The 13,553-nt window shown below is 45.1% G+C and overlaps 1 protein-coding gene across 7 annotated transcripts in view; it reads left to right on the top strand.

The window, feature by feature from the left end:
- The first annotated feature begins 7,208 nt into the window (after positions 1-7,208).
- The window catches only part of PROX1 (prospero homeobox 1), an 88,170-nt gene continuing 81,825 nt past the window's right edge, over positions 7,209-13,553 (top strand). For 4 of the 7 annotated variants that reach the window (XM_061625228.1, XM_061625227.1, XM_061625226.1 and 1 more), the window contains exon 1: positions 7,209-7,646. The gene's annotated coding sequence lies outside the window, so the exon portion shown is untranslated. Of the gene's footprint in view, positions 7,647-10,907; positions 11,331-12,259; positions 12,279-13,271; positions 13,291-13,553 lie in introns of those variants that run through there. The other 3 variants (XM_061625219.1, XM_061625223.1, XM_061625224.1) reach the window with 3 other exon arrangements.

Raw genomic sequence — 13,553 nt, 5'->3', positions numbered from 1 at the left:
ATATATATATATATATATATATATATATATATATAAATACAAAGACTCAGACCCAGTATGAGGATGATGCAAGGTTGAGTTGTCCAGCGCTGATGCAATACTAACACCTTCTGCCTGCAGGAAGAGGAACATTGCGCTGCCAAGGAGGGAGAGCCCCTTGTCATCTGCTGCTGCTGTGCTGCTTCCCCTGGCTGTCACCACCACCACCCTTCCTGCTGGACTGCTACTATTAACAGCTGCCATGCCCTGCAGGACCAGGTCCCAGGTACTCAGCCAGCTGTGGCTAACCTTTTCCACCTGTCCCTCCTTGGAGGGATATATAGGCTGGCTGGCTGGCTGAGAGGCCTGGGAGACCTTCTGCCTGCAGAAAGAGGAACATTGCGCTGCCAGGGAGGGAGAGCCCCTTGTCATCTGCTGCTGCTGCTGTGCTGCTTCCCCTGGCGGTCACCACCACCACCCTTCCTGCTGGACTGCTGCTATTGTATTTTATTGTATTTTAATGCTATTTAATTACTTGTTCTGTTGAGTTTGCTATTTATTTCTATGTTTTTGTATTTTATGCTGTTTTACTCTTATGTACACCGCCCAGAGAGCCTTTTGGCTTTGGGCGGTATAGAAATTAAATAAAATAAATAAATAAATAAAAATAACACCCCTGTATATGGGCTTCATTCTGTAAGTACTTAACATATTTAGTACAATGATCTGAATTTACAGAACTTGGCATGTAATACAATATATAGAGAGGTGAGTAAATTATACTAAAAAACCCTCAAATTACTTATCTTCAAGTAATTGTATTGGAGTTAATGATATTTCTCTCATCTAGAAGAAAGGCAGTGTACACACCATACATTTAAAGCACACCAAGAATCCTGGAAACTGCAGTTTACCCCTCACAGAGCTACAATTCCCAGCACCCTTAACAAACTACAGTTCCCAGGATTCTTGCGGGGGAAGCCATATGATTTAAATGTGATTTACCAGTATGGTGTGTACACAGCCACATAAATGTTGCAGGCTTCTCCCATTTGGGGCGACAGTATTAAACATGTTTACCTAGTTTAAACATTTTACTCAGAGCTTTTCTAAAAGGCTGGAAAAGCACAGAGGCTTCAGTACTCAAACAACTTATGCCAGAGTCCAGGGAGCCTAGCATGTCACTCTGTAGCTGTCCATTTCACAAAGTTATTTTGAGTCATTTATTCAATGAGTTGGCAGCTTGCCATTCCTAAATAGCATCTTTCTATAACATGTCATGAAAACCAATTGGCAGGGAAATTCAGTGCTTGACAGACAGCTGCATATATACTGCAACTGTTATCAAGAAGTAATGTGGGATTCAATATGTCACAGCCTTGCTTTAGATACTATGAGATTTTATATATATAACCTGCTTCCCCTTAAAATCAGACTATTTTCAATAAGGAAAGTGATGGGAATATACAACGCATTGGATAACAATGGTTTGATGCAACATCTCATAACCTCCCCACAAGCAAATTAGAATGAATGCTCAACAAACAATTGGTATCTAACATCCCCCCAAACTTTGTGCAAACAAATCAAACTGCATGCTCATTAAGCAGGTCATCTGAAAGTGACAGGAAAGAAGGAGGTAGGTAGGCAGAGCCCACCAGACCAAGTTTAAATCTGTTGTAAAGAGGCATTTCAATCATGGCTTCTGGGAAAGAACATCTGCCACAACAGAATATTCAGTAATACCATATTTGCCTCTATCTAACATGATGAAGAGGACAGAACTCTTAGCCAAATGGTACATAACCGAGTGCCAGTCAATACTCATAATCATTAAATTTCTCCAGAGATCTAACTTTCTATGAATGTTAGCATGCCGGTTGGCCTTCAGATTGTGTTGTACTGCCTTGCTACAGCAAACAAAGCAGATCCAGTCCAACTCGATTAGAAAATCAAGTGTCTCCTACACCCTTGGACAAATCGGGGTCAGTGGATAGAGGAAAGAGAAGTGTATGAGATTACATCCAATCAAGAAGCTGAGTCGTGCTACTTATGTTATTAATATGGCACAAAACACACTAGAAATATTTCTGCAGAGAGCTTTAGTAAGAAGGAGGCAGGAATACAAGTAAAAGACACTTGGGTCACAGGTCAATTGCACCTTTATTTATGCTCTTTGGGCTCATATTGATGATCACAGTAAAGGTCTATTCATGAAATCCTACATTTACTTTATAGAGGCATCAGCAAAAGATCTGACCTCTATAATTTCTTCTCAACTCCCCCTTCTTCTTTGATGTAATTCACACTTCTTTGATACATGAAACAACCAGAAAGTAGAATGCAGGACAGGAAGTCTCTTTTCCAAGGATTCCACGTACACATCACCCCCCAAAAGTGGAAATGCATCACCAAATCAGAGGACAAAAGAAGCACCAATTTGCATTCAGTTTGCATATGCTAATGCATACATACAGATGCATATATAGAAATAATATCATTTAAATGACACAGAAATGCAATACAATTCACCCTAATGGGAAGACTGTGGCCAGGTGACCTGTGTGCTTTTGCAATCTGCTGTCCAGGTAGGCAATTTGGAGTTTCAGGTAGGAAGCTGGATAATGGGGGGCAGGATCGAGGCATTACTGTTTATACTGGATTTTTATTGTCTCATTGTTGTTAACCATTTTGATTACTTTGATGGCTTGTATGCTGCTTTCTGAGGCGATTGTCCTAAAAAGCAGTATACAAGTCTTTTCAATAATAATAAATAATAATGTCAAGGTTGCTGCTTTCCCTACTTAGGCTTTTTTGTGTTCAAACTGGACTTGATCCAGACAAGTTACTGATTCTGCTTGGACCTGTCCTGCCATTTATTTATTTATAAGTATTTGAAGTAGTGGCAACCTACTTGGGTCTGCTTTCATCCCTCTGTGTCTTGTGGCTGTGTCAGATGCATAGAATTGTCATGCCTAATGTTCAAAAACTCCCTCTGGAAGGACTCTTAGCAGTAGGGATGGAAAGATGTGTCAATTTCAGTTCTCTCAGTTTTGCATTTTTCCAGTCCTCAGTTCCCCACATTTCTGCAGAAATTTGAGAAATTCTTTTTTTTAAAAAATCCACATGAAAATTCTTCAGTATTTTAGTATGAATTTCTCCTAACACTGACATTTTTGTGAGTAGTTTTGACCAGTGTGCTCATTTTTTTCAAGCAATTTATCCTAATATAATGCATCTTTGTATGTTATTTTCACTAATATATTCATTTTTATGCAAACTTTTATGCAGTTTTGTAAGTACTCTGTGGTTGGAGAACTGCATCATAAATTTTGGACATGTGCAAATTTTGAAGGATGGTAGTGTCTCAGTTCTCGCAGCATATCATTTCAGAAAGTGTGAATTTTGATTCGGCTTTAAATGCCAACTGAATAAAATTTCTTCCCCATCTTTAGTCAGCACACAATTGTATGGAAATAACTATCACACTTAGGAAAGCACAAGTCTTTTAAGATAGCCATCTGCCATTCATATAAATATTTGCATTAAAAATTATGAGGAACTGCAACAAAATGTTGCAATATAGAGTGGTCCTGTTCAGTACATTCCATTCCATTTCCCCTCCACCCCAGTTTTCTATCACCCCACCTACCTCACAACAGTCACTCAGCATTCCCTAGCCATTGAGCATGCTCCATCCTCTTTCAGCTGTTCTGGTTTTGTTTGATTTTCCTCACTTAGCATTTCCCCCACTAAAGATTCTTTGCATAAACTTTGGCGCTCCCCTGGGCCTGCTGATAACTCCCTTTTGTGTGTGGATGATGCCAGTTTGGCTACATGAAGACTGGGGCTTGAAGGATTGACTTCACTGTTAGTATATATTTAGAATATTTTTTAAAAAAAATCAGTCTGCTGCTGATTAACTGGTAACACCTTTTTAGTCAATCCAAAAGGTTTTATAATCAGTTCATTAAAACTAAAATGTTGTATCCCTACCTGTTTGAAAGTGCTGTCCATTTCAAGCTTGTTGGTCTAAGTGTATGATTCTCCCCTTGGGTGCAAGAGGTTCTGGCTTCAATTCCCAGACAAACCCTTTCACAGACAGAGGCCATGGGCGCAGCACTGACCTTTGAGGGGCGCAGTTTTATACAGATTCATTTTTTTAACTTTTGGAAAAAATGCAACTAAAATAAATTTAGCAGTTTCAAGTTTTGTGCTTTTCATTTTTTCTGCAAGTCATCTGTTTTTGAAAATTGAAGTTAGCAATTTTTGGGGGGGTTGCAAGTAGTTAGCCTTGCCTAGAGCGCAAAATAGCCTGGCACCGGCACTGGGGATGGGGAACATGTTTTGCCTACAGAAGATCCTGAGCTCAGTTCTCAGCATCTCTAGTTAAAACAATCAAGGTACCAGATGATGTGAAGGTCGTCTTTTTGGGATCCTGGAGAACCACTTCCAGGTCAGAATAGATAATACTGAACTAGATGGGCAGACCTGGAATAAGGTAGATTACAAGGGAATCACAATAGAGAAGGCATCTTATGCTGGTTTCACTGGGATATGAAGTATCCTGACACAAACAATAGGCCAGCCCTATCAATAGGCAGATGGAGGCAACGGCCTCACATAGCAGATGCTGGGGACAGCAGCATCCCACCTGTGTGCCGTACAGCCTATGCTGCACCTTCTGAGCTATCATGCTGTGCTCAGGTGCCATGGAGTTCACGATACTATCCCATTTCCAGTGACATTTGACTGCCAATCTGGTAGGCTTATGCATGGAATGAGGCCAGACCATCTCCTCTTGGGCCAGTCTGGGCTGATTCTACAGTAAATGATCCAAAGTGGCCAATTATTGGAGACAATACTTTAAAAGCAAAGAAAGAGACACAAACTAGAGAATATATCTATATCTACTTCTATATCTATTAGCAGGAATAGGGAACCTGAGGCACAGGGGCCAAATGAGGCCCCTAGGCCTCCCTATCTGGCCCTTGGGACTCTCCACAGGCCACATCCCTCATCAACCCTGCTTTGCACCTTTTTTGAGTGTGAAAATGGGCAGGCATGCGATTCCCAAATGGAAATGTAGTCCTCAGGCTGAAAAAGGTTTTCAGGATTTTCAGGTGGTACACATTTGGCTACAGAAAACTGTTCACTAGTCAGAAAATAAAAACTAAAGTAATTCGTTCACAGAACATTAGAAAGCAAAAGTTGGTTTCATGTACAAAAAGAGAAAGTATATCCCCAGCATAGCCTTCAACTCGTATAATAGTTATTCTTTCTATACCCCAAAAGGATCCTTACAAACTACCGTTCTGTAAGGGGGTTAGCAATCTCATGGAGAGATTTCTCTGCACCCTCACCACACTACAGTTCCCAGGATCCTTTGGGAAAAGCCATGACAGAAAAATTGGTTTACAGGGTATTTTTAAGTTTATAATAGAGATATGGCCATAGAATGCGTTAGCCGCCTGGACATTAAATATCTGTTCAGCTTATTGTCCTTCACGTTCAGTAAAGTTGTGGGTTTTTTAACAACTCTCAGGTAGTTTTCTCTATAGGTAGGTTTCCCTTTAGAAAGTCCTTGTGATCCTTCCTCATTACAGGTGGTAATGAAACATGGGAAATAATTCCAACAGTGAAGTCAAACAAGGGTTTATTATCCTAATCTCAACGCTTTCCAGATCTAAGGTTTGTGATCAGTTTCAGAGTTACAAAATAACTCTTTTCTCCAACAACCAGGTGGATCAGTGAACTAGACACAGATCAAGTTCACATAGCCCCAGCAAATTACATTGTACCGCGCAAATTCATGTACACTGGCAAACCATGGCTTTAAGGAGCATTGTTTTTATTTTCCTTGGGATGCAACAATTCTATCCCAGCTCCTGAGCAATATTATTAGCAATAGTTTGTATTCATTTCCTGGCCTTTTTGATGGAACATCACCTCCTTTTTTAACCCTTTCTTTCTCTTTTTAAAAATCTGTTGATTTGTTCATATTTAGATAGATCTTTTCAGCAGCACAAAGAGAGATCTTTGAGCATCCTTAATGCTACACAAACACTTGGTGGTCCACCATCCTTCTCAGGAAGCTTTTTTTTAATTAAAAAATTGAATTTCTCAAAAAAAAATAAAGCTAATGAAACAGGAGCAGAAGGGAGAGCGATAAGGATGGGCCAAGTGCAGAACTCTTCAGAATACATGGTGTCCTTCTGGGATTCACTCTTTATCGGCTTGAGTGAAATGACTAGATTCTCTCTAAGCAACATCATCTCTCCATGTGGTTGCCACCATCTGTTAATGTCTTGATTTTTGGAAAGTTTGGTTGCCTGAGGCAAAGCCAGTACTGGCTAGATCTCGAGTACCAATCAATTGTGAGTTGCTGTTGCATTGTAACATTCAAAAACATTCTTCTTTTTCCACATCCCCCCCCAAAAAGAGCAGTGTGGCATAGGAACACAGTGTGGCATAGGAATCCCTTTTCAGCTACAGATGCTTTTTATAATTTAGGATTAGCCCCCTCCTCCCTCTCCCCACCCAGGGTGCCTCCTGCACCTTTGAAAGCAGCACAGCAGGCAGAAATTCAACAAATTCAGTTCACAGCAAAGCATTTCCTAGCAGTGATAGAAAAGCAGCACCTGTTGAATGTTGACCCATCATGCCCTGCCACGAGATGGCAAGGCAGAGGTGATCACTCTGCCATGAGCTTGGGCAACTCAGTCTTTTTCAGCCTTAGTTTCCCCCATCTGCAAAATGGGCAATACTGATAAACTTTGTGGAGAGGATCATAAGATAATACCGGGACCAGTTAACTCCCAGAATAATGAAGGGAAAATATATATTTCCATCTGTTGTTTATAAAGGAAAAATTGCTATAAAAGTAGAAATGCTGCATTCTTTTGCACCATATAGAGCCGGATAAAAAGAGAACCACGTGGTCAGTTGCACCGGAGGTGGGTCGCGGGGTTATTCGTCTAGAATACGCGCAAAGAACTTGCACGGTTTTTGTCTTTTTTAAATTATCTACCGACCATTGCAAGTTATTGTGGTTATATTCAGTGGGCAATGACGGGAGTTTGGGGAGGGGGAAACGAGGAGGGCGAGAAGAGACGGCGAGAAACTTTTGGTGCGCAGTATTAAACGCGGAGCCCAACTTGGCTTCGATGTAAGTTAGCTCTTTTTTTCTGTTTAGACTGCAGCCGTCGGTTAAACAAACAGCGCACTTCAGAGAGGTCAGAGCAAAGCAGTTGGGTTCCCGTTAGGGAATTCCTTCTCGCAGCTGCCACTGACATTGCCGATCGTGTGGTCTAAATAATTTCGCTTAGGGGACGAGGATGCCCCGAGCTGCTCCGCTGTGGGGCAACCATTGGGTTTGAAGAAACAAATGGGGAGTAACCCCTGACAGGCTGCACGTTAAATGGGGGCTGCCCGCTTCTCAGTTTGACACAAAGGCCACCAAGCAGCCAGGGGAGCCGGGCCTGACTTTTATGTTGTTGTTTTACAAACAGGAGATTTACCCCCAAAAAAATCATCGAGGGAGTGGTGGAGAAAAACCAACACCCCGAAGCCGTCGAGCCTTTCGCAAGTTATAAAATCGGCCAGGCGCGCGCATGGGGGCTAAATTATCTGGAGCCAGAAGTCCGAGAAGAACTCTGGAATCAAAGGTAAGGGCGATATATTTTTTTAAAGGGGGGGGGGGAACGGAAAAAGCAGAAGTTACTTCCTCAAGAACAACTTGCCGAGTTCAAAGACCAAGGGCCTGTTTTTTAAATGGTTATTTTATTTTTTTATGACAGTCTCTCCAAGAGGTACTAAAAACGTTGATTTCCTCTTTTCTAAGAAGATAAGGAGTAGGAAGTGGGATGGGGGATACGCCCCAGTGGAAAGTGAGGATCGATTCTACTTCCACCACTGTGGGGGTTTTTTCTCGCCTCCTGACTCTTCTGCCTCACCTCACAGATTAGGAAACAGATGGGGAAGTCGCATCAGATATTCAGGAGTTTTTCTCCAGGGAGGAGACGGGAAGAGAGAGAGGGGGGGGGGGGAGAGATTTGAACCAAGTGTATTGGGGGGGGGGAGAGACTCCTGACGGGTCGCACTCCAGCTGGAATCCATGCGCCCCGTGGATCGAGGTGGCTGCTCTCCTTCGCGTAGCAAATCTCGGAAAAACGACCGGGGGGGGGATAAGTGACCACCAAAATAATACCTCCCCAAATGAAGTACAGCAGCCTAGAAGTTAGCAGTAGGCAGGAAGGGGGCGTGGACCATTTCAATGGGAGAGTTTCTCTTTCTCCCTCTAACCCCCCCCCCATTTCGGTGCCCCTCCGAAGTAACCGGACAATGGAAGGGCTGGGTGTAAAGAGAGAAGGGAGCCGGCTTGATGGAGCCGGAAGGGGCTATTGCCTTCAAGAAGTGTTCAGTACGATGGACCCCAGCAACACGTCGATACTCTCTCCTCTGTCATGCAGTGGGCTGTCACATTTGCTTCGGTAGTCTTTCTCTCCTTGCTTTTTTTTTTTTCCCTTTCAAAAAGGTGCTCTCAGATTCGAGTTTCTGGTCAGTTGTGGGTTTTTTTTAATTGTCCTCTGCTTTTCCCTTAGGGTGCCAGTCTATTATAATAGCAGTTTGCAAGCTTTTCTGAAGCTGGGTAGGGAATCGGGATGGGAGAGAAAGGGATGGAGAGGGGGAGCCCTCCCGGGGAGCTCTCCCCCCATTCCAGAATAAAAGTTACAGAACGACCAGAAGGGGAACGCCAAGATTCTAGAACCCTGCTATCCATTCAAGCTAACGCGGGTCGCTGGAGTCATCAGAATCCTGCGCGTTCTCTGTAATAATTAAACTAAAATGATAATAATGACATACCTGTGCATCGGCATCTTTCTTACAGATGCCATAACTAGTACAGAAAAGGTTAGGATTTTTTTTAATCTGTATTTTAAATATTTTACACAGTTACCTGTTCGAAATAAAGGTATGCCTGGTATTTTATTTTATTTGCGCACATCTGACAAGCGCCGCGCCTCAAAGCGGTTTAACTTGCCTGCTCTGGTTTTTTTTTAAATTTCCTAGAAAGCTGATCTGCCCGATCTAACCCTAAATATAATAATAATAATAATAATAATAATAATAATAATAATAATAATAATAATAAAGTTACCATCAGTATTCTGCTTTTCGAAGAGGGAAAAGAAAAGAACAAGTCTGAGGAGAGTGGTGTGAGTTTATTTGGGGACGCACGCATCGTAAATCTCAACCACCTATCAGAGTTTTTTTTAAAAAACTCCCTGATCATCTGATTACTTCCAGAGACATTGAAAAGTGATCATGATACCTCTACCCCCCCTCGATTGAAAGCAGGGTTTAACGTAAGGCTCTTGGTTTGATGACTAGTATAGACTATTGATACAGTTAGGCTGATCTGAACTTTGGGTGAACGCTTCCTGTTGTGTCTGCGTCCTTATAACAAACAGGAGATTGTAAAGATACGAGGCAGGTTCGGAGCAATCGCCCTGCTTTTACTTCAAGACTCCGACTGGATCCTCCCCCGCTTGTCTTGTTGTGTCTCCCCTGAGGGCGGGAAAAACAACAACCGATGGCTGAACTTCTTTAATTCAGTACCGAGTGAATTTGAATTTTAAGGGTTTGAGGGGGTCTGCAAAAGAAAAAAATTAACTTATTTTAAGACAGCCACTTGTGCCTTCTGAGCTTTTAAGCGGTCCCGACATTGGAGTTATTGGGTCTAATCTAAAGGTGTGCGTGCGTGCGTGCGTGCGTGCGTGGGAGAGAGAGAGAGAGAGAGAGAGAGAGAGAGAGAGAGTATGTACCGTGATTAAAATTGACCTTTTTGATGCCCCTAATTCTATAGTTTAAGGGTCTGTGAAAGACTGAGAACCAGTTCCTAGCCCATTCCCAATCATGACTGCCTGGAATGGATGGAATGAGAGCACCTTGGTTTTCACCAGGGCAGCTTATTCAGTGCCACCTCTCCCTCTGTCCTCACAACCCATGCCATTGCCTGCAGTCCAATCCACCACCAAGCTAAACTGAAGCAATGGCAGTCAAAGGAAAGGGAGCGAGTTTAAATCCGAATATTTCGGCTTCACTGGCTCGTGGATCGGGCTGTCCCTCTGCCACAGTGTTAGTGAAAAGGAAATGAAGGCCCCGTCAACCTAACGATGCGGTAAACTGAGTTTGGGGATATCTTTGCCACTACAGTGTGCACATCGACAAGCAGCGTTACAGGCGCGCGCCTTTGCGCCCATTGCTGCATTCTATGTGCGGATGGTTTACTTATAATTAGCCTGCGATCCTGAGCACTCTCGCTTCGGAATGTCCTATAATGCTCAATGGGACTCCGATCATCTCCGAGGACTAGCATACAGTCGGGACTACAACAATTTTCTCCCCCCCCCCCAATTATCTCTGATGACCAGATAAATGTGCGTGGATGCTTCCCACTTGCTTTTGATCAGGCGCACCGTTGTGCCTTTCTTCTCTTGCCGCTGCTGGCAACATCGTAGCCAGACCAAAAACCCCCAGACTTTTAAGTACAGTAACTGATCCCACCGGACAAGGCTGAACTCCGAACCGGGCACAGATGGCTTGCCCAATGCGCCCTCCCCCAAATTTGGTGATAAAGTCTCCTTCCCATCAGCAGTGATATGGGTGAGGGGTGGAGAAAGGGGATGGCGAGGTGGGGGGAGTAAGCGGGGGAGACATCCACTTTCTCCTCCTCTTCTCCTCCCTCATCCATTCCCCCCCCCCGCGTCTCTCTTTCCTCCCAAGTTCTCCGCTCACTAACCCCCCTGAATCCGAAGGAGCCTCCCGATTGGGCGCTGGGCCTGGCGCACGTCACTCAGACCGTGACGTGTAGTCTTCCTGTTTCCTTCAGCTGTGTCTTAAAGTAAATCTTGTTGTGGTGCGGAGCCCTCAGCTGAGCGAGGCTGCTCTGCTGCCTGCAGAAATAATAGACAATTACAGCCTGGGAGAGAAGAGCGGCGCAGAAGAGCTGGGTCCTCCTCCTCCTCCCCCCTCTCGCTCTCTCTGTTCTCCCTCTCGCTTTCTCTCCGGCACCTTCGCTCGTTCTCGCTCTCTCTCGCACCCACACAGACATACACACGCGCGCATATACACACTGGCACGCTCGCTTTCACCCTCCCTTGGCCAATTACAATATTCAGCAGCAGCAAAACATCGAGACTGTCTGTGTATTTGTGCGAGCGTGCGTGCGTTCCCCTCTCTCGTCTCCTGTCTCTCTCTCTCTCTCCTTCTATCCAGCCAGCAGGGGAAAAGAGAGAGGGAGGGGGGAGAGAGAGAGGGGGGCTCAATTTCATCGTCTTTGCAACTGAGTAAGTATCCGTCTCCCTTCTCTCTCTTTTTTTTAATGGGGGGGCGGGAGTCATCCTCTTCTGAACACTGACACGGGCTTGTTTGAAATACTGGATCTAGTTGGGCCGGGATGTATGTGAGTGTGTGTGCTGTTATTTTTTAATTTTATTTTCCCCTCCGAGGGGAACCTTTTCCAGAACTCTCATTCTTGCTGATTTCCTGTACCACTCTCTTCTTCCCGCCCCTCCCCCCCCAAAAATATGAGGTTTCGACATGAGAGTAATGCCGCTAGACTAATAAAATACACCGGTAACATTTTTGATTTTTTGAAGAAGAAAAAATCCCCTCCAAACTCTCAAGCTTCCGTGGAGTCATCACAATAGTTTGTCCAGTTGGAAAGGACAATGTCTGATGTTGGGAATGTTTTTTTTCTTTTCCATGATTGCCTCTCTTCTGCTCTCTCCTCTTCCCGTCTTTTTTTTTAATTGATTTTTTAATTAAGAATCTTAAAAAATGGGGAAATGGTTTGCCTTTGTATGAGTGCCTTTCCTGAGGCTTCCTTCCTCCTCTTCCATCCCCTCGCCGCCCCCCTCCCTGCAACCCTTTCCCTCTCTAAACTCCTGGTCTGGTCTTTCTCCTTTGTCTTGTGTATTAATCGCTGCCTTTCTTTTTATCGATTTGCTTATCATTTGCATGTCCCTGACCTTCTCCTGTCCCCCCTCCCCAGTTATAAATACGCGGAAGGAGAAGATTTATAAGGGAGGGGGAGGGGGAAAATGCAAGAGTGTTTGAATACTTCTGGGATTTGGGGGGGGGGGTGGACCGAGCCCTACGAATGAGTGGTGGACGGCAAGGATGAGCTAGAAGGGTTTTTTTTAAGGGGTCAGGTTATTAGGGCTAGGTTGCCACTTGACTCACTTTTCGTTGGAAGCGAGCTCTCCTGTGGGCGTTGGAAGTTCCAAGAAAATGTATGGAAGGGATTTAGGGGTCGTGGGAACATGGGTTAGTAGCGGGGTTGGAACTGCGCTCTCCGAAGCAGAGCTCCGCGCGTGCTTAGGAGATCCTCTTCGGGAGTTTTTTGTGTGCTTGGTTTTTCTGGAGAGGCGCTGGAAGTTGATGACCAGCCTGCCTCTCTGGCTCTGCCACGCGTCTGTGTGTGCGTGGTATGAGTGCTTCTTTCTGAATGAGGAGTCGCCTCTGTAGCACGTTCTCCCTCAACCCGCAGCCCGGTTTGCTCTAGTGTCGCCCCATTGAACTTGAGCTGAAGCGCTTCAGAGCGAGCGGATCGCGGAAGAGTGCAGGCTGGGCCGGCGGGTGTGTTTGAACGTTAGCTTTGAAGAGGGGGAGCAAGGAGGAGAAATCTTTGCCACACGGAGAAGCCTCGTAGCGGGACATCTCCCCGCTACCACCCCCGTCGCCGCCGTCTTTCTTAAGGGCTTTTCGGGCGAGTTGGTGGGATTAGATGCACTTCGAGCGCAAACTCAGTCTGGCAAAGCTCTTCTCGCCTTACCTCCCGACCACCCTCGACGATCTCGCTTTCCTGTTGCAGACAGTGCCTGGGTCGGACGATTGCGCGCGCCTGTGTGCGTGCGTGCTTAAGTTCGGAGCACAAAAAGAGAGCGAGAGTTGCAAAAAGTGCTCTCTAGAATGGAAGGCTGTGTCTTAAAAGAAATAATGCCCGGCAGGTGTAGACGCTGGCGGGAGCGGGGGGGGGAGAGAAGCGAGGGGTGTCTGGCGATCTTCATACGAGGGAAAGAGAGTAACCAGTTGTAAAGCAGCGATCGAACAGCAGTTTTGGCTATAAAGCGGTTGTAAAAGCCCCCGGTGGCCTCTTCTAACAAGGGCGGGCTGGCGGCGGCGGGAGGGCGGGGGAGAAGAGGCTGTCCGTGCGCTTCTCTTTCTTCGCCTCTGCTTTGGCAAAGCTCTTGAAATTGTGCGAGGGGCGCTTCGCTCGAAGTGCGCATGGGCAGTGCCAGACAGGTGTGTTGTGTCAAGAAAGACAGGTGCAAGTTTCTCTCTCTCTCTCTCTCTCTCTCTGTTGATGCTCAGCACAACGACTGTTTATGAATTTATGGCGCTTTGTCAGGAGATGGGTCTTGCTGAGTAAGGGACTGGGTGTGGGTGTGTGGAACTGGGAGCTCTTCTGAGACGTTTGGAGGAGCGTATGGGGAGGGCGGCGTGGGGGGAAAGTTGGCATCTGTTTTTATGAACTGGCAGGCGCATGCCATGCCTCTCATCTGCCT

Source organism: Rhineura floridana, chromosome 4 (genome assembly GCF_030035675.1).
Source record: "Rhineura floridana isolate rRhiFlo1 chromosome 4, rRhiFlo1.hap2, whole genome shotgun sequence".
NCBI classification, from domain to species: domain Eukaryota; kingdom Metazoa; phylum Chordata; class Lepidosauria; order Squamata; family Rhineuridae; genus Rhineura; species Rhineura floridana.
The sequence above is the reverse complement of the archived record's forward strand: the minus strand, read 5'-3'. Positions and strand labels throughout refer to the sequence as shown.